This window comes from Strix uralensis, chromosome 5 (genome assembly GCF_047716275.1).
Source record: "Strix uralensis isolate ZFMK-TIS-50842 chromosome 5, bStrUra1, whole genome shotgun sequence".
Classification (NCBI taxonomy): domain Eukaryota; kingdom Metazoa; phylum Chordata; class Aves; order Strigiformes; family Strigidae; genus Strix; species Strix uralensis.
In genome coordinates, this window is record NC_133976.1 from 34914794 (window position 1) to 34934761 (window position 19968).

General features: G+C 41.6%; 1 long non-coding RNA gene across 1 annotated transcript; it reads left to right on the top strand.

Annotated features, from left to right (window-relative positions):
- The first annotated feature begins 3861 nt into the window (after positions 1–3861).
- LOC141944207 (uncharacterized) lies at positions 3862–12767 on the top strand. Its single transcript, XR_012629186.1, has 3 exons — positions 3862–4551; positions 9597–9749; positions 12478–12767. It is a non-coding gene; the product is annotated as an uncharacterized LOC141944207 (long non-coding RNA).
- Positions 12768–19968: the final 7201 nt, after the last annotated feature.

Here is a 19968-nt window from a genome sequence, read left to right on the forward strand (position 1 = left end):
AGTTTTGGAAAATTAGAAAAGGTCTAGAGATCTACAGACATGTAATTCTGATTTGGGAACACTGACCTAGGAAACTTATGATAAAGTGTAGAACTAAGAGACACTGGACAAACATGATACAATTGGAAAAAAATACTATGACTTCTGTGGGGAGAAAATCTTACCTCATAAATCCACTGAGCTCCTTGAAAGGAGTCGGTGAGAGCACAGACTACGGTGGTACTGTCAATACAGCATACTTGTGTTTCCAAAAAGGTTTTGACAAGGTCCCTCCCAAAAGATTTTTAAATAAATAAGGCTCTTGTAGTCAAAAAGGAAGGGTAGGAACAAAAGGTCATTTTTTTTATAAAAGGGAGATTTCCAGGAGTCCCACCAGCATCTGTGAAGCTGTATGCTCCATTTACCCATAAATCATCTAAGAAAAGCGAATAGCAGCATGGCAGAGTTTGTTGATGATACAAAATAATTTAGGGCAATATAAACAAAAGCTGGCTGCAATGTGACAGAGACAGCTCACAATATGACACACGTGGGATTCATCTTACCTAACCATGGACATCTACAACATAGCTGTTAGAGAAACCAAGAGTCACCTGAGGCTCCTTTCATACTCAGTGGAGAAAAACAGGCACTTCTAAGGCTTGATTCCCCTGGTTTGTTTGGAATGTATACATTAGAATCAGAGGAATCACAGCCCTAGAGATGCCTCTCTCTCTGCTGCCTATAACAGCAGCACATGGTGACTGGCTCAGATGCCATTCATCTACATTTAGTCTGATGAACACTCTCTGAGTATGCAGGCAGTAAAATAACAGACAAAATTCAATGTCAATAAATGTAAAGTAATGAATATGGAGGGAAACAACCTTAACTACACATATGTAACTTAATGGATTTTAAATCGGCTATTACCGTTCAGAAAAGAGAACTAGGAGTCACTGCTGGTAGGTCTGTGGGAAGTTCTCAGTTCACTGTTAACAGCGGTCAGAAAGACACACAGCTTTGTCAAGTGTCAGAGATCTGGGGACTCCAGGTGCATAATAACACAAGTACAATTTAGGACAAGTCAGATGGGAGCTTTATTAACCATGATCACAGGGAGAAAACATTTGGACATCATTGCCCTCTCTGCTCCCCTGTGCTCTGCCAAGTGATTGCAGAGATCCAGCCTGTAGACTGTGTCACTATGTAGGAAAGGAATAAAAAACAAACCAGAAATAAAATGATGGCATTGTGTAGATGGTGTGGATTTACCGTCTTACTGTTGACAGTTGAGGTCCCATCATTTGAAAAATCATTGCAGAAATGGTACAGCTGTAGGAGAAAGACAAAGGAGATGTTCCAAAGGTTGGAACACATTCTGAATGGAGAAAAATTAAATCAGCAGGACTCATGTGGAAAAGAGACATTTAAGATCAGTAAAATCAGGAGTGGTGTGGAGAATATGCTTGCCTATTCATTCCTTGTCGCACCAACATAAATGGAAGGAAGAAAATTTAAGTCTCAAAACTGGCTTGTCATCACAGGCATGTTGACAACAGCATCAGTTTGAACCTAGAGTAGTGAAAGCCATGAAACACTGTAGTGCACTGCAGTCAACTGCCAGGAGGCGGTGTGTGGGTGGGAACAGCAGAAGGAAGATGTTCAAGGGCAACCTTTAGGGGAAACTATAGATGAGAGAACAAATAAAAAACTAAAATAAGGGTCATGACACACCATGCAACTGGAGAGACAGGGGACTGCCAAGAGAGGCTGTGCAGAGTGAAGGATTCAGAGAGCTGAGAGAAACATAAAGCTTGGAGAAACCCTGTTTCAAGTCAAATAAACGTGGTTTCTTAAGCCTTTTTTAATCCTCTACCAGCATAATGTCTAAGTGGAAAGACAGCATACTTGCTGGGCTGTCGACTGTGAACCCTAGGGAAGTATGTTCTCTTGCTGTAGGTAGATTATCCAGAGCTGCATTTAGCACAAGGCCAGTGAGTAATCGCCTGGGGTGTGATTTAGGGGACAAAGTTTAAAAGGGTCCTAATAATGCACAGTGAAACAGAAAACTGTGACAGAGGGTAGGAAACACTGAACACATGTAGATCTAACAGATTGATCAGAACTGTGATCCTTCCACAGCAAGCAACCTCAGAAAAACCATGCAAAACTGAATTATGTTTGATATATAGCATACATTATATAAATGTATAATATTTTTAACAGTCTGAATATAGGCATTGGGGAAAAACTCTAAGCTGCTGATCGAAGGTCAATTCTTAAGAGCTGCCAAAACTGTAAATCCAATAACATGCGACAAAAAATTGTGAATTAGTAGTTTCAATGTTGGAGACCTTCCAAACACAGATAAGACTATGAAAAATGGCAGAAGAAAAATTAAAAATAAGTAGAAATCTTCTTTCATGTCCTTCACAATGGGTATATAATAGCTCCATGCAGGAAAGAAAGCAGATGTGTTTCCAGCTGTTGGAACTGCTTAGAAATGCATCAGATTATATTCTGTCCTTCTTGAAAGAAAAGAGCCAACTTAATATTCAACAGATTTATACTAATGTGGGGTTAAACCGAGTGTTTAAACCACAACCTTTGCAGAGTTTGAGAAGTGCAGAGGTAATCCTTCTTGCTGGAAAGAGGCACAAGCTCAATTTTCTTTATGGACCCCCTAGTACTTGTTCCCAGAGCAGGAACAACAGCAGAGGCTGGGCAGGGGGACAGCAGAAGCGGCGGCACTGGCTTTGGCAGCTCCACTTCCCCCCAGATACCACCATGCTACGGCTGACACTGAAACATCCAGCACATAGGCAGGAATTTGCCCAGCCCCTCCATGGGGACGCAGAGCACAAAGTCTCTGCATCTTTTTTAATATGGCCTCTCACTTGCTCAAAAACTCATGCTGGATGATCTAAACCTTTGTGGTTAACAGCTTATTTAATAAAATATTGATTTGTTTTTCCTCATGCTTTAGGAAATAGGATCTTCAAGCACTTTGATGAAGTACTGTAGTTTTCTCAAACTTTTTTCAAGGGCCAACTGAAATCTAAATCCTAAACTGAAAGTTTCCTATTAAATTATACCCACGTTTCCTACAAGTCCTATAAAAATAAAGTATGCCCACCAAGATCACCGATGAAGGAGAAAACCACAACTTTTCCGATTTCTCCAGCAGTAGAGGTCCATCTACAGCTACACATGGAAAAATTGATGAGTGTGGTTTTAAGAGGAAGATACCCTCACCAAAAAACAGAGGAGTGAAGCAGTAAAATCTGTAATAGTTACTTGCTAACTAAAACTAAACAAAGTGGAAACTAAATGGTATGTATACCTTGAAGAAAAAAAAAAAAAGTAACGTGTAGTTTGGGTAATATAAATAAGTGCAATTAGATAATATATAGAAGAAATGTGTACATTATTTAATTGTAATTAATGATTAACAGTATTAGAGATGAAGATGTACTATGAACTATGGTATATAAATTTGATTTATCTCTAAAAAAATTGAAAACAGAAACAATATTTTTTAATCATAAATTAAAATAAGAGTTTCTGTAGAGTTCTGAAACAGGTTTTAACTGAATTTAATCTGATGTTATAATACAAATATGGAATACAGACATCTATAGAAAACATTTTTCAAAATACCCATCGTATTCCTATTCGTATTCATCATAATGTAGTTAAAATAGAATCATATGAAAGAGTAACAGTACATTTTGTTGATAATACATAGGAATTGTAACTCTGAACTGATAAATTCTGAAATAAAGTATCACCATGGTTCTTAACCCTGTGGGGCCCATGATGTCATCACCGGGGGTCTGTGAAGGCTTAAAGCAGGAGTGGGCAAAGTCCAGCTGTGATAGGTTAGGTGAGTTTGTTCACTAAAATGTCAACAAGATAAAGTGCTTGTTTACTTGACAGGATATGCTGGGGCCTCTTGGCGGATGAGACCCAGATATCCGTTTAGCTTGCTCAATCCATTCTTACAAGTCTCCACCCAGATGTATACTTTAACTTGCTTAATCAGCCCCCACAGGTCTGCAAAAAAATACCAAATAAGGAAAATAGTTACTGAGAGGACCAAATAAGGAAGACTGAAAACCTTCATCCCTGCGACCCCCTAGCAGCAAGACGAACATGCGCAGAGTATACCGAAAGAAACCACGTCAACCAGGAAGAAGGCTGTATATAAAAAGGGACTGTAAAAAGGGAAAAGGTGCGCCGTTGGTGGAGCGGAGACTCCCCGGCCGCCCAGCGCTGATTTTGCTCACTAACTTTGCTTGCTGGAATTATAATAAATTCTGATTGGGTTGGAAACTTTTTGGTCTCGTTTCTCAACTTATAACAATTTGGTGCCGTGACTCGGATGGAAATATAGTGGCTGGACTTGGGCAGCAGAGAAGGCGCCCCACCATCCTTTGGTGGTCCTAGCTGTTCCCAAAGTCTCCACACTTTCCACTGACAAACCCAAAATCTAAAGTAGTGAGCAAAAGGAACCGGTCGACCCCGTAATCTTTGTGCACAAAAGGTCCGGACGAAGACACAGGACGTGTAAGTATATTTGGAAATCCGTTCGGTTGGGGTTGGTGATCCTGAAGCGTGGCATGTGAGAGGTTCCAGTGGAACCAAGCGAGTGTGGACCCTCAGTAGTGCGGTTCCCATAGCCCGCGAGGGCCTGGGCCACGAACCAGGGGAACGTGTGTGAGTGAGAAAGAGTGCGCTTCGGAAGATGGGACAGGGAAAAAGCAAGCCCCCTGGTCCCATGGGTGGAGGGCCCCCTGTGCGGTTGCCCCCTATCCCACCTGATAGTCCCTTAGGATTAATGTTGACAAATTGGAAGGACTTTTCAAAAAGCAAAGGAAGGAATAAAGCAAAAATGATCCATTTTTGTATGGAAATTTGGGGAGGTCAGAAAATTAAGGAAGAACATGTTTTCTGGCCAATCTTTGGGTCTTTTGAAAATTGGGTATGTCAGGCCCTAAACACATATGTTAATTCCAAGGAACCGGTTAATCCGGAGGAGAGTGATTATGCTAGCATGTGGATGGGATCAGGAGCCAAAAGCTATCTGTTTGCCCTAAAAGAAAAGGGGGGTGGGAAAAATGATAAGAAAAAATGAGACAAAGAAGAGGTTCCCTTATTACCCCCACCTTATATACCACCCCCACCACCTATTGCCAATCCACCACCCTCAGCCCCTGAGGAAACTGAGAGCGACTCTGGAACTTCCTCAGACACCCCCAGAAGTTCCAGAAGGGCAACTAGAAGTCAGGCAAAACAACAAAAATTATATCCACTCCGGGAGATACCAATGGGGGGACCACAACCAGGGATAGGATTTGTATCTATACCCCTTAACTCAGGGGATGTTAGAGAATTCAAGAAAGAAATGGGAAACCTGATAGAAGATCCTTTGGGGGTTGCTGAAAAGATTGATCAATTCCTAGGTCCTAACACCTATACCTGGGATGAAATGCAGTCTATTTTGAGTATACTATTTACTGCAGAAGAAAGAAATATGATCAGAAGGGCCGGAATGAGAATATGGGATGCCCAGCATGTACAAGGTCCTCTTGCAGATGAAAAATGGCCCCTACAGTGGCCAAATTGGGACCACCAAAACCCAAACCACAGAACTCACATGCAGGACCTAAGGACTATTATTATTCAAGGCATCCGAGAATCTGTGCCCAGGGGGCAAAATATAAACAAAGCCTTTAATGAGAGGCAGAGAAAAGAGGAAAGCCCCACCGATTGGTTAGAGAGGCTGAGAAAAAGCCTCCAGATGTATTCAGGATTGGATCCGGACACCCAAGTGGGACAAGCATTGCTGAAAACTCAATTTGTAGCCAAATCTTGGGATGACATAAGAAAAAAATTAGAAAAGATGGACAATTGGCAGGACCGGGGGTTAGATGAGTTATTACGAGAAGCTCAGAAAGTGTACGTTCAGAGGGATGACGAAAATCATAAGAAGCAAGTCAGGATGATGGTAGCAGCTGTCCGGGAGGGACAAAAAGGCCTGGGGAATCAAATACCCTCTTGTGCACTAGGAAAATATGGGGATTTCCTAAAAGAAAATCCCAGATTAAGGACAGAAAAAACTGAAGGAATGATAAGACGAAGAGAACAGGGCACCTGTTTCTATTGTGGTGCCCGAGGACACATAAAAAGGGAATGCAGGAAGCGGCTGCGGGACGAAAAAATGTTCAAGGAAGATTAGGGGTGTCAGGGGCTCTATTTGCTGGGGACCCAAAAACATAAAGAGCCCTTGATAAAAGTTAAGGTAGGTCCCCAGCAACAGGAATTCGAGTTCCTGGTAGATTCAGGGGCTGAAAGATCCACTATCCAGGTAATGCCCCAGGGCTGTAAAGCGTCATCTGAAACGGCCCAAGTTATAGGAGCCAAGGGAGAACCCTTTGAAGTACCGATTATTAAAAATATAGCATTTGAAACACATTCCAAATTTGGGATGGGATCATTATTATTAGTCCCTGAGGCCGATTACAATTTATTGGGTAGAGATCTAATAATAGAATTAGGAATTAGTTTGGAAGTAAAAGATAAAGAACTAAAGATTAGGTTATGCCCCCTTCGAGTGGAAGATGAAAAGGAAGTTAACCCAGAGGTATGGTATAACCCAGAAACGATTGGTAAGCTACAGATACCTCCATTTTCAGTAACCATTATTAATCCGGAGGTACCTATACGAATCAAACAATATCCAATTCCACCAGAAGGAAAGTGGGGGCTAAAGCCTGAAATTGAAAGGTTACTTGAAAAAGGCCTTTTAGAACCATGTATGTCCCCCTTTAACACTCCCATCCTACCCGTAAAGAAATCAGATGGGTCTTATAGATTAGTGCATGATTTAAGGGAAATTAACAAGAGAACCGTAACTCGATTTCCCGTAGTGGCTAATCCTTATACCTTGCTTAGTAGGATAGGACCAGAAAATCACTGGTATAGTGTAATTGATTTAAAAGATGCCTTCTGGGCTTGCCCCTTGAGTGAGGAAAGCCGAGATTATTTTGCCTTTGAATGGGAAGATCCTGAAACTCACCGTCGACAGCAATTAAGGTGGACGGTCCTACCTCAAGGATTTACCGAGTCACCGAATTTATTCGGGCAAGCATTGGAGAAAATTCTCCAAGAATATGTGGTAAATGAAAATACCACCTTGATTCAGTATGTAGATGATCTTTTAATTGCAGGGAAGGAGGAAGAAGTAGTAAGGCAAGAAAGCATTAAATTATTAAACTTCCTGGCTCTAAAGGGACTGAAGGTATCACGATCCAAGCTACAATTTGTGGAAGAAGAAGTTAAATATCTGGGGCACTATTTATCAAAAGGAGAAAAGAGAATAGATCCCGAACGAGTAAAAGGAATATTGTCAATACCCCCTCCCACAAATAAAAAGCAGATAAGACAATTATTGGGTCTGGTCGGGTATTGCAGACAATGGATTGAAAATTATAGCAGCAAAGTAAAATTTTTGTATAATAAATTGAGCCAGGATAACCTGCTAAAATGGACCATGGAAGATGAACAACATTTGGAACAACTACGAAAAGATCTTATAACTGCCCCAGTACTAAGCTTACCTGACCTAAAAAGACCCTTTTCCCTCTTTGTTAATACTGATGAGGGAACTGCCTATGGAGTCCTTACCCAGGACTGGGCAGGAAAAAAGAAACCAGTAGGATATCTGTCTAAGTTATTAGACCCGGTTAGCAAGGGTTGGCCCACCTGCCTACAAGCAGTAGTAGCAGCTGCGCTTCTGGTAGAAGAAGCAAATAAAATAACTTTTAATGGAGAATTAAGGGTTTTATCGCCTCATAACATTCGGGGCATCTTGCAGCAAAAGGCAGAGAAATGGGTCACAGATTCTAGGCTTTTGAAATATGAAGGAATATTGATTGATTCCCCAAAATTATCCCTGGAAGTCACAACCCTCCAGAATCCAGCCCAGTTTTTGTACGGAGAACCCTGGGACTCACAGTTGATACACGATTGTTTCGTAACCATAGAAAGTCAAACCAAAATTAGACCAGATTTGGAAGAGGAAGAACTAGGAGAAGGAGAAAAATTATTTGTGGATGGCTCGTCACGGGTGGTGAATGGGAAAAGAAAATCAGGATATGCAATAATTAAAGGACCAAATCTCAAAGTATTGGAATCAGGACCATTAAATCATTCCTGGTCAGCCCAGGCGTGTGAATTATACGCAGTGCTAAGAGCTTTGGAATATCTAAGAAATAAAGTGGGGACTATATTTACTGACTCTAAGTATGCATATGGAGTAGTGCATACCTTTGGGAAAATATGGGAAGAAAGAGGATTAATAAATTCACAGGGAAAGGACTTAACCCATCAGGAACTAATAGTGCAGATATTAAAAGCTCTACGGGGTCCCAAAGAAATTGCAGTGGTACATCTAAGGGGACATCAAAAAGGAGCGGGTATCCGGAGTAGGGGAAACAATATAGCTGACCGAGAAGCAAAAAGAGCGGCCCTAAAAGATTGGACCCCAGTTGATACTTTTAACAACAATACCTCAGAGGTAAAGAAATACAGATTGTATAGCTTTACCCTACAGGAGAAAACTAAATTAAAGGAGATGGGCGTAAAAGAAAACCAAGAGGGACATTGGAATCTCCCCGATGGGAGAACGATTCTACCAAAATCACTTGCACTAGAAACTTTGCAAAGGTTTCACGATCAGACTCATTGGGGAGTACAAGCATTAGTAGACCAATTTGCTACTAAATATATGAGCATTGGAATATATAATTTGGCAAAACGAGTAGTAGAAGACTGCCTAATTTGCAAAAGGGTCAATAAAACCCAAGTTAGAGAGAGACCACTGGGTGGCAGACAGCTTGCCCACAGACCATTTGCTAACATTCAGATAGATTTTACCGAGCTACCAAAAATGGGAAGATATAAATATTTGCTAGTGATAGTAGACCACCTAACCCATTTTGTAGAGGCTTTCCCCACTGTTAGAGCAACAGCTCACACAGTAGTAAAAACACTGTTGGAAAACATAATACCAAGATATGGGATGAGTGAAGTTATTGACTCAGACCGAGGTCCCCATTTTGTGTCCAAAATAATACAGGAGGTTTTGGTGGCAATGGGAACAAAATGGGAACATCATACCCCATGGCATCCCCAAAGTTCGGGGAAAGTAGAAAGGATGAATGCAGAAATTAAGAAACAACTCACCAAACTAATGATGGAAACCCGGTTATCCTGGGTGAAGTGTTTACCACTTGCACTACTTAATTTGAGAACTAGACCTAGAGCTGATCTTGGGATTTCACCTTTTGAGATGCTATACGGAATGCCTTATGATTTAGAGGAACCCCAAGACCATCCTAGACTGAGAGACCAGAAATTAAACTCCTATATTATAAACTTAATGAAATATCGAAATGAATTATGGAAAAAGGGAATGGTGGTGCAAAGACCTCCTCTGGACCTGGCTATTCATAAAATCCAGCCAGGAGACTTAGTATTAATTAAATCATGGAAGGAATCATCACTAACCCCTCAATGGGATGGACCTTACCTTGTATTGCTTACCACAGAGACTGCTGTCCGAACTGCTGAACGAGGTTGGACCCATGCCCGCTTAATAAAAGGACCTATCACTAACTCTTCGTGGAAAATCACCAGCCCGCTTGGAGACTTGAAATTGAAATTCCAGAGGACTTAATGGACTTGGACCCTTACAGGATTGAGTATTTACCTAACCCTTATTACTTAGATGATGGACTTATAAGTAATGATGATGTTAGAATAAGATGCGGAAATAAGTACTGTAATTGTCATCCCTTTGTATGTTATACCTGTAAGGTATGCAAGGAAAGGTGGTGGACTCATTGTGTTAAAGGATACCCTCCCCGAGGGGTTTGCATCTCCTGTTATAAATTGCAAAGGGAAATCACTAATTGGACATTAACCTACAAATTATTTAAAGGAGAATTAACCTCGGGCTCAAAAGAATGGTGGGATATATTTACAAAAGGAATTGAACCAAATTTTTATTATTATCACCCGAATGAACCAAGGCGTTTTGTAGCGGAAATCACTGAGAGCCTCTGTCGTAAGCTCATCAGTAAAGTCCGCTGTGACGTCCCTGAAATTAAACATAAAAATTGGAGATCCTATTTTACGAGACAGGATCTTAGACAGCGAGCGTTTCCTCCTGAAGAGCATCCTTGCTGCCGAGAAGATGGTACACCTCGTGGCTCGAAGCACCCGAGTCAACGAGCGAGGCAGAGGGAAAGACGACTGTGGAGGAAGGAGCCGTCTAACTGGAGCGCTGCTGAAATGCTGGCAGAATTACCACAGGATTGGTAAAGAAAAATGGGTGAATAACATACTTTTAATCCCATCTGCATTTCACAGGAACCAACCAGGATGGAATCTGGTATACGGGGGAACATCATCCCAAACCTTGCATATCATAATTGTAATATTGTTATGGCTAAAATTAAGTTATTGTACTGCAGAACTGGAAACACACCAACCTTTTAAATGGTCCCTAACCAGACTAGATGGTAAAATCTTACGTACATCAACTGTACCAGGGGCTCCAAGCTTCATTGTAGGATTGTGTGATCTAACGGGAATAGACCACTGTGGTAAAATTTTGAATTTGACAGGATTTTACATGTGTCCTGGTTCCAACCGAGGGAAACCATATTGTAATTACCCTGGCCATTATTTTTGTGCCTATTGGGGCTGTGAAACTATCGCTTCTGATTGGGCTCCAGGAGGAGGACCAGATCAGTATCTTAAAGCAGGATTTGGTCCAGCTGGGTGTACACCACCCTGGAAAGGTCCCTCAGGAGAGATGCTCTCTAAAGGAACCTGTTCATATATATATATTAATATAACAAAGTCAGAAGATCCAGGGTGGATCCTGGGAAGAACCTGGGGAATTAGACATTGGGAACCTGGAACAGATCGAGGAAATCTTATAACAATTAAGAAAGAAATTGCACTTAATGAAACCCCAGAACCCATTGGACCAAATCTAGCAATCTCTACTATTGATGTTAAAAACAATACCACTGATAACCAAGAAAATTATACCCAACCCACTAATTTGACCTCCGAAAATCAATATATATGAATATAGTACTCTATGGAAAATTATGCAAGCTAGTTATGGGATATTAAACAAAACCAAACCTGAGTTAACGGAAGACTGTTGGTTATGTTATAACATTAGGCCACCTTTTTATGAGGCTATAGGAATGACTGCTAAAGCTAAAAGAGTAAATGGAACTAACCCTGCACAGTGCCTGTGGAAAAAAGGAAAGGACCAGACACAGGGACTTACTTTGTCCCAAGTAACAGGTAAAGGGAGATGCATTGGAAAGGTCCCCACCCATAAAATGCATCTCTGTGGAGCAAAAATATCAAAAAACGAGAGACCTGCACAGTGGCTGATTCCTGCCGCTAACACGAAATGGATATGTTCAAACATTGGGATCACCTCGTGTATATCTCTTGTTACATTTAACGAAAGCAGTGAATACTGTATTCAGGTATCAATAATACCACGTATTACTTACCATTCTAGCGAATATATTTATGATCAGCATATAACCCCTGAACATCATTTAGTAAAACGAGAACCAATCACTGTCCTTACCATTGCTACTCTTCTCACCATCAGTGGCATAGGCGCAGGAACAGGAATCGCCTCCTTAGTAAACAATCAAAAAGAAATGAAGGCACTCCGAGTATCGGTAGATGAAGATCTCGGTAAAATTGAACAAGCGATTGATGGATTGGTAAAGTCATTAAGATCCTTATCTGAGGTAGTAATGCAAAATAGAAGGGGATTAGATCTCTTGTTACTACAACAAGGAGGATTATGTGTAGCACTCAAGGAAGAATGTTGTACCTATGCAGATCATACAGGGATAATAATTGATACAATGACTGAGTTACGAAAGAGGTTGGAACAACGGAAACGGGAGAAAGAGACTCAACAGAGCTGGTATGAATCTTGGTTCAATTATTCCCCTTGGCTAACAACTTTGCTTTCGACTATAGCTGGCCCCCTGCTGTTGCTTATTTTGGGATTAACTTTTGGACCATGCATTTTTAACAAACTAATTACAATTGTAAAGAGTCGCTTGGAAGCTGCACACTTAATGCTTGTTAGAGCTAAATACGAACCACTCCGAGGAGATATAGAAATAAAAGAAAGCCTGATTTTGAGTCAACAAGAATTAAAAAGGTTTAGTGAACAAAATGAGAAATAGAAAAGGGGGGATTGTGATAGATTAGGTGAGTTTGTTCACTAAAATGTCAACAAGATAAAGTGCTTGTTTACTTGACAGGATATGCTGGGGCCTCTTGGCGGATGAGACCCAGATATCCGTTTAGCTTGCTCAATCCATTCTTACAAGTCTCCACCCAGATGTATACTTTAACTTGCTTAATCAGCCCCCACAGGTCTGCAAAAAAATACCAAATAAGGAAAATAGTTACTGAGAGGACCAAATAAGGAAGACTGAAAACCTTCATCCCTGCGACCCCCTAGCAGCAAGATGAACATGCGCAGAGTATACCGAAAGAAACCACGTCAACCAGGAAGAAGGCTGTATATAAAAAGGGACTGTAAAAAGGGAAAAGGTGCGCCGTTGGTGGAGCGGAGACTCCCCGGCCGCCCAGCGCTGATTTTGCTCGCTAACTTTGCTTGCTGGAATTATAATAAATTCTGATTGGGTTGGAAACTTTTTGGTCTCGTTTCTCAACTTATAACACAGCCTGGAAAGATTTGATCTGGCTTGTGGCAAGCACTGCACCTCCTTTTCCCACAGCCCCCTCCCCTCAATGCTCCTCTCATACTCAAGCCCCCCCTGCTGCCTGCCCTGATGCGTTAGTATATTCAGTGCTAGTATGGTTGGTGGGACCCACTTTAACCAGGCGTTTTTTCTCTTAAAGACATTTTCTTAACCCAGTGGCCCTCTTTAGGGCCACAACGGGGTTGAAGTCTGTTCCTCCAAGTGGTGGCCCTGGACCCGTAAACAAAAATATATGGTGACTGAACATGGACAAACAAGGGGGGAATTGAGAAGAATTGTAAAAACTTTTCATCAAATTTTAATGTAGAAATTGGCATCAAATTCAGAATTAGCATGTTAAAATACCATAAAATGGGCCTTTTGAGCAAGAAGAGTGTTGATGCTATTATTTTAAATTCATATGGAAACATTGCAATAAAGATATTATAATAGGAGTGTGTCCATTAACAGATTAATTTATTTGCACTTCTCTCCAAATTTGACGACCCTTCATGAGAAAATTGAAATAAATATTTGATGCAATCTAGTGCTTTAAATCTTGAATTAAGTCTTGGTGGTCCACAGCCACAAAAGGTATTTAAAGGGGGGCTGTGGTGAAGGAAAGGTTGTGAACCCCTGAAGTATCATAATCTGAAATACTGCCTATGGAAAGCACCTTTAAAATATTTGTCAGTTTCTGTCACCAGTAAGTTTGTAATTTAATTGTTCACATGAAAATTTATTTTAAATCTAATTCTCCTTTTTTTTTCCCTATATAATTTTTTCCTGAAAACTTCTGGAACTTTTCTGTACCATATTGATTCTTTCTACAGAGTATAAAGAGATGGAATATATGCTGGAAGCCCTTCTGAACCAGGATTTTCAGTTTGCCCAGTGAAAAGCATCTGGCTCCATAGCAGTTTTAACCAGCTTTAAAATTTCTATCACTCAAGTAGGAATAAATGGGTTCTTGGTTAGAAGACCTTGTGATCTTCAGCCATCTTTAAACTTTGTTTAAATTTGAGATAAACATGAGTTCAATGCACATAATTGAAATAATTTAAAAGTGTAGTCTACACACTAATGCCAACTTAAATCAGCTGAGGATTTAGTCGGAAATATTGTCCAGAGCACTCACAGAAACCTTATGCAGATTGCTCGTCTGCATATTTTCAGTATACTCTGTAAGAGATTATGCTAGAGAAAGTCATAGGTAAATACTGCTATCTCCTGTATGTTATCTGCACTAGCAGAACTAACCTAATGCTTTATGTTTTTTCTCTTTTTCACTTTACTCAATTAAGGCTTGCAGCCATTAGCAGAGAAGTCTGGATAGATAAGAGGAAAAGGTCTAGCACATTACAGTACTAAAGAAAACTAAAACAACCTGCTAAATGGTTAAACCAAAAGAAGGTGAAAAGTCTTCAGAATATTGACACTACTGTCAAAGGAAACACCCATCAACTTTGTTAAGTACCTTCAGGTTACTCCTTTTACTGTGAGGTGAAAATAGTTAGAAAAAGAACTATCCATCTGTGTGGTGCATCACAGCAATGAAGCTGCTAGAAAACAAAAGGCTTTATTTGTGGAAGAGAAAATATGAGTGTTGATTTACTTTACTGCACCACATAGAAAAAAGGTTAAACAGTGTATGACTCTTTAAACTGAAAATTCAGAGGCTGTATCTGAGGAAGTTCCCCACTGGTTCTCTCCATCAACAAACTACAAACTGTGTCTGACAGCCAAGACTTCCGCTCAAACTCAAAGCTGAGAAATAAGTTAGCTAGACATAAAATATGACAGACTTGAGGAAAATTCTCTAGGTCTTCCAAAGCCTAGACTAAAATCAAATGTCACCAAGGAAGGAATCAATAGCTTTGCCTTGGTTTTCTTTCCTTTTTTAATCTCAATCACCATTATTGGCCACCCTAAGGAAAAGAAAAAACATTGTCCTGTCCCAGATATATTTAGAATAATGTCTTTAGTTGGTGGGTTTTGTGTTTACGGGAGAGAGGATGAGAGGCAGAGGAACGAGTTTGTTTTGTAAGGACAACACATGTGGCTCTGAGCTGAATGACCAGAATAGTTACCCCCAAAGTAAGTCCTCCCCTGAGAATTAAAATTATTAGTGGATTTAGCTTGCTAATAAAAGGGTAAAATGCACCTTGACCAGCTCTGTAAGGAAAAAAAATGGAAAGGAGATGCTCTGCCACATATTGAATCCTAAAGCCTCACACATCAGTGCAGGGAGCTGTGGGGGGAGTTGGTCTGTGACATGCTGCTTTGTCACCCTTGTCATCTGCTGTGTGCTGAAACTCTACCTTCACAGCAAGAAATAATTTCCTGGCACTGATTTATATGACTATTGCTCCTAAAGTCCCTAAAGCCAAGGCAAAAATGCCCAAAATCCCACTGACTGCACCAAGGGTAATATTTAAGACTGCCTTATGCTCTGCAGAAGCCCTGGCACAAAGGAAGAGTTGTGTCCTGATGGCACAGCAAAGGTCTGCTCCCTGTCCCACATTGCATGTGAAGGTGAAGGGTAGTGGCACAAAAGGCACAAACCCAACTCCTGAGGGCATGAGACAGCCAGGACGGTGAGCAGGGCACCGCTAGTAGGATGCCCACAGCCCAGGGATCAAACTCCAGCACCTGCTGTGCGCTGGGGCTAAACACCCCAGCATCCCTGTCCTGCCTCTCCCTGACAATCCCCAATAGCTCCTCCAAAGCTTCCCCTCTGAATTCCTGAGTGGCAGGGATGACCTCCACATGGCAGTCACCTTGACACAGGATGCAGGGAGCCATCTGCATACATAAAATTTAAAAGACCTTGGTGAAGGCCATTCTTGACATCTTTCTCCCACTCCCATTTCCAAATGCAGCATCAGAGTCCCTCCTGTCTTTCCAGCTGATGAAATATAGCTGTTGCATAATGCTAGCTAACCACATTTAGCAAATGGAGATAATCAAATAAAAATGAAACTCTACTTACCAAAGAAACACAGTTTCCAAAACACAGACTTTGGCTAGAGACTGCATTTTGCTTAAGAGTCTGCCAGGAGATCTGTGGACTGTTTTGTAAACAGTTCTCAAACTAGTGTTTGTGGGAGAGACACATGGGAAGGGGATAAGAGACAGATGGACATATGAAATGTATCCCAAGGGAAGTTCATCAGGAAAGAAAACACTCAAGAGATGCTTTGATGGGGATCTATGAGAACTGTGTACAGTGGAAAGAAGGTGAATGGGGAATTGTTCATTGTTTCCCATTGTCTCCTGTTACACAGGAGCTGGGGGACAGCCTTGACTGTATGTTTAAGGCAAACAAAAGGAAGCATTTTTCCAACATAACGCACAATTGTGTAATTTATTGTTACCAAAATTATAAATGAGCTCTAAAGGAAATTAGATGAGTTTGTGAAGGATGGGATTACCAAGACTGTTTAGCAGCATGGTTTAGGTGCAATCTGCAGCCCCAACAGTCCAAACCCAATGACAGCTGAAGATGGGATGGTGTCCTCGGTTACCAGATGGTGTTCCACACAAGAGCACTCTTCATTTGTATTCTAATACTCAAACCCTAGGCATCCTATATTGATCACTATTAGATTCAGCATTATGTGACAGAGTCATGATTTGACCTAATTGGTTGTTCTCAACTGGTTGTTTCTAACCTTTCGATAGCTGAAAATCTCATGCAATAAGCCAGAGTTCAAAATGGTCCATTCTTCTCTATTCTTTCCACTCTGTTCCTTTGACATAAAAGTTTTCTTTTTTCTTTCTTTCCCTGGTACATAAAATAGGCTTGTGATCAAACTCAGAGATGGCCTGAAATACAGAGGATGGTTTATTGAATGGTAACTTGTAAACCTTGCTCATATTTTTATAATTTCAATCCCTATTTTCAATGTTTTGCTTTGGAACAAGGGAGAAGTTCTTGGTAGAGGTACTGGGTGGACCAAGCAGAGTGATGGCCCCCAGAATCTGCTGTTCACTGACAAGGAGGAGCTGGTTGGGCACATGATAGTTGGTGGTATCCATGGTTGTAGTGACCACTCAACAGTGAGGTCCAAGATTCTGTGGGGAAAGAGGAAGGAGTGAATCACAGCACAGGCTCTGGACTCCAGACGAGCAGACTGCTGCTTGTTCAGGGAATTGGTAGGTGGCATCCCATGGGGCAGCTCTGAAAGATGCTCAGAAAAGCTGGCAAGCTTTTAAGGACAGCATCCTCCAGTCACAGGCAAGGCCCACCTTGATATTCAGGAAGACAAATGGGTGTAACAGGAACTGGCTTGGATCATGGCAGAGGTCCAACGCAGAAAAGCGGCATAGAGGAGGTGGAATAAGGACAGGCTACAAAGGAGAAGTTTAGAAATATTGCCCAGACAACGATATCAGGAAACCCAAAACTCAGCTGGAATTGAGACTTGCAGGGGATGTCAAGGGCAATAAGAAGAGCTTTAGGCACTACATTAATGATAAAAGGCTTAAATGAGGGCGCATTGCTGCCTGGGTGAGTGAGCTGTAACAGCAGACACAGATAAGGGTGAGGTTCTCAGTGTCTTCTTTGTTTTAGTCTTCAGTTACAAGGTCCCCCAGGGTTCAAAGAGAAGAACTGCCAGCAGTGGATGACAGTTGAGTCAGGGATTGTTTATGAGAACTTCTCCCATACAAGTTCGTGGGACCAGATGAGCTACATCCAAGGTTGCTGGGAGAACTGGCTGATGCCTTTTCAAGGCTGTTATCTGTCATCTTTGGAAGGTGATGGAGATCATTGTGGAGTCCTCAACAACTGGAGAAAGGCAAGTGTTTCATCCATCTTCAAAAAGGCACAAAGGTCAACCAAGGGAACTGCAGGCTGGTCAGTCTCAGAAAATCAGTTCCGTCAGAAAATCACTCACTGGGTCCTCCTGGAGCACGGTTTTGGGTATGTGAAGGAGAAGAAGGTGACTGGGAACACTGAGCTGCATTAGCAGGCAGACTGAGGGAAGGGATTATCCCCCATTTCTCAGCACTAGTTAGACCACATCTAGATACGGAGCCAAGAACAACATGGACAAACTGGAGTAAGTTCAGCAGAGGCCCCCAGGCTAGTTGGCGGCTGGAGCACTTGCCCTGTGAGGAGAGGCTGAAGGAACTGACTTGGTCAGTCTGGAAGAGAGGAAGTTTTACAGACACCCAACAGCAGCCCCCCAGTACCTACCGGGAGGTTAGCAAGAAGGTGGAGCCAGGCTCTTCACAGTGATGCATGGCAGGAGAAAAAGAGACAATGGGCATAAATTGAAATAACAGACATTCACATTGGTTGAAAGGGAATACTTTTTCCCCATCATGCAGTGGAAGAAGCTGTCCAGAGAGGCTGTGCAGTCTCCATCCCTGGAGGTTTTCAGGACCCAACTAAATAAATCCCTGAGCAACATGGTCTGGGCTCAGAGGTGACCCTGCTTTGAGCAGGAGGTTGGACTAGTGACCTCCTGAGGTTCTTTTCAGCCTGAATTATCCTATGAGTCTATGATACTACAATAGTGACAATACTTCCTTTCACTCAGCGCTATAGGTTTAATTATTTTTTCTATCCTGGTGATTTTAGATTAATTGCTTTAGTTTTTCAAAGAAATACATTCTGATGTGTGCTTTCGTGTGAATGATGATTACTTTTACTGTCCTAACTTTTGAGCTATTAAACTTGAAGTCTTGCTATGTAGCACTGCCAGTATTGAGTTTAATTGCTACTTCCAGCTACAGCAGTGTTCTCTGTTATTGGAGTCTACTGCTAAAGCAGGAGATGCTGTCCTCTGCTTTTGTAAGACAAGGCAGAGATCCAGCAATTCAGGCTGATGGACCAGTGCTGAGTGCAGGTCTGGCACCATGAACCTTTAGCTTCTCAGCCACCCCACACCCCCCTCCTGTGGGGAGAAAGTTACAACATACCGTCAGGCCCTATGAACCACAAAAACCCTCTCCAGGAGCCTTTTGGCAACAGCTGGAGTTCTTCAAAGTACAAAAAGGGCGTCTGTGCTGACTTTTAAACCGTGGTGAGGGACTGAGGGACCCCTGTGCAGGGGAAGGGTACTTCTCTGGATGAGACCTGTCCCTGCTCAGGCTCAAGAGCTGCATACCGTCTCTAAATGGCAAACCTCACCCTGGAAAGAAATGCATACATGAGCTTTCTGTTTCAACTTTCCTACACAAGTTTTTCTCAAATAAGGAAACAAGTAAGCCTTAGGTTTTTCACAGGCTGGGAGTAAATGACTTCTGTCATATTGCTCAGGCAATTTTATCTTTTTGAATCATATGGAAATAAGAGCAATTAGCTTTTAGACTATTGTTCCTTTCATATACTTCAGCAGCCCATTTCCCATTCTTCTTTATAGGGCAGCTAACAGTAGATATTTTGCTCAGACAGCTTTTAAGAACTGGAATTCACAGAATACAAAATTGTATTTTCTCTTTACGTTTTCTCCACTTCTTAGAAGGCTGCGCAGCACACATTTCATACTGTACCTGGTTTGTTTCTTTCCTTTCATACTCTTACAGATGTATGCATGAGATTAGTTTCTGAAACATATAATTATTTAGCAAGCAAATAATGGGCTGTGGCATCACAGATGTGGGTTGTTGGCATTTTTCTTTGCATTCTTGAGATTTGTGACTAGGGACACTTTCAATGATGTTTTCCTGTTGTACCAAGCAACCTGTTATAGGCTGACATCAGATACATGGAAGTTTCCATCTTCTTGCATAAGAAATGAGTTGCAAGAATCCACAAATTTTCTGGTAATCCAGTGTACTAAAACCTAATGTTTGCTGTGAAATTATATATAAAATCTTAATTGTGTTTTAGGATTTTGTTTGGGGTTTTTAAAATATAATGGTTTGGGACTTCCTAGCAAAAGACAAAATCTCAGAAGCACAAACTAGCTGTAAAAAGCTGACATGTTTTCTCCCTGTGGACACCCCAAGATGGGACCGCAGAGTGGTGCCAGGCAGTGCCCGGCTGCCTGTCAGTGTGCAAGCCCCAGGCTCAGCGCTACAGGGAAATGCAGCCTACAGCTTCCAGATCCCAGGTAGTAACTCTGTCCAGCCACCTTCTGCATGGACGTCTTTGTCTTGTCTTGGTGAAAGCTCAGGGATCCCTGTCCCACTCTGT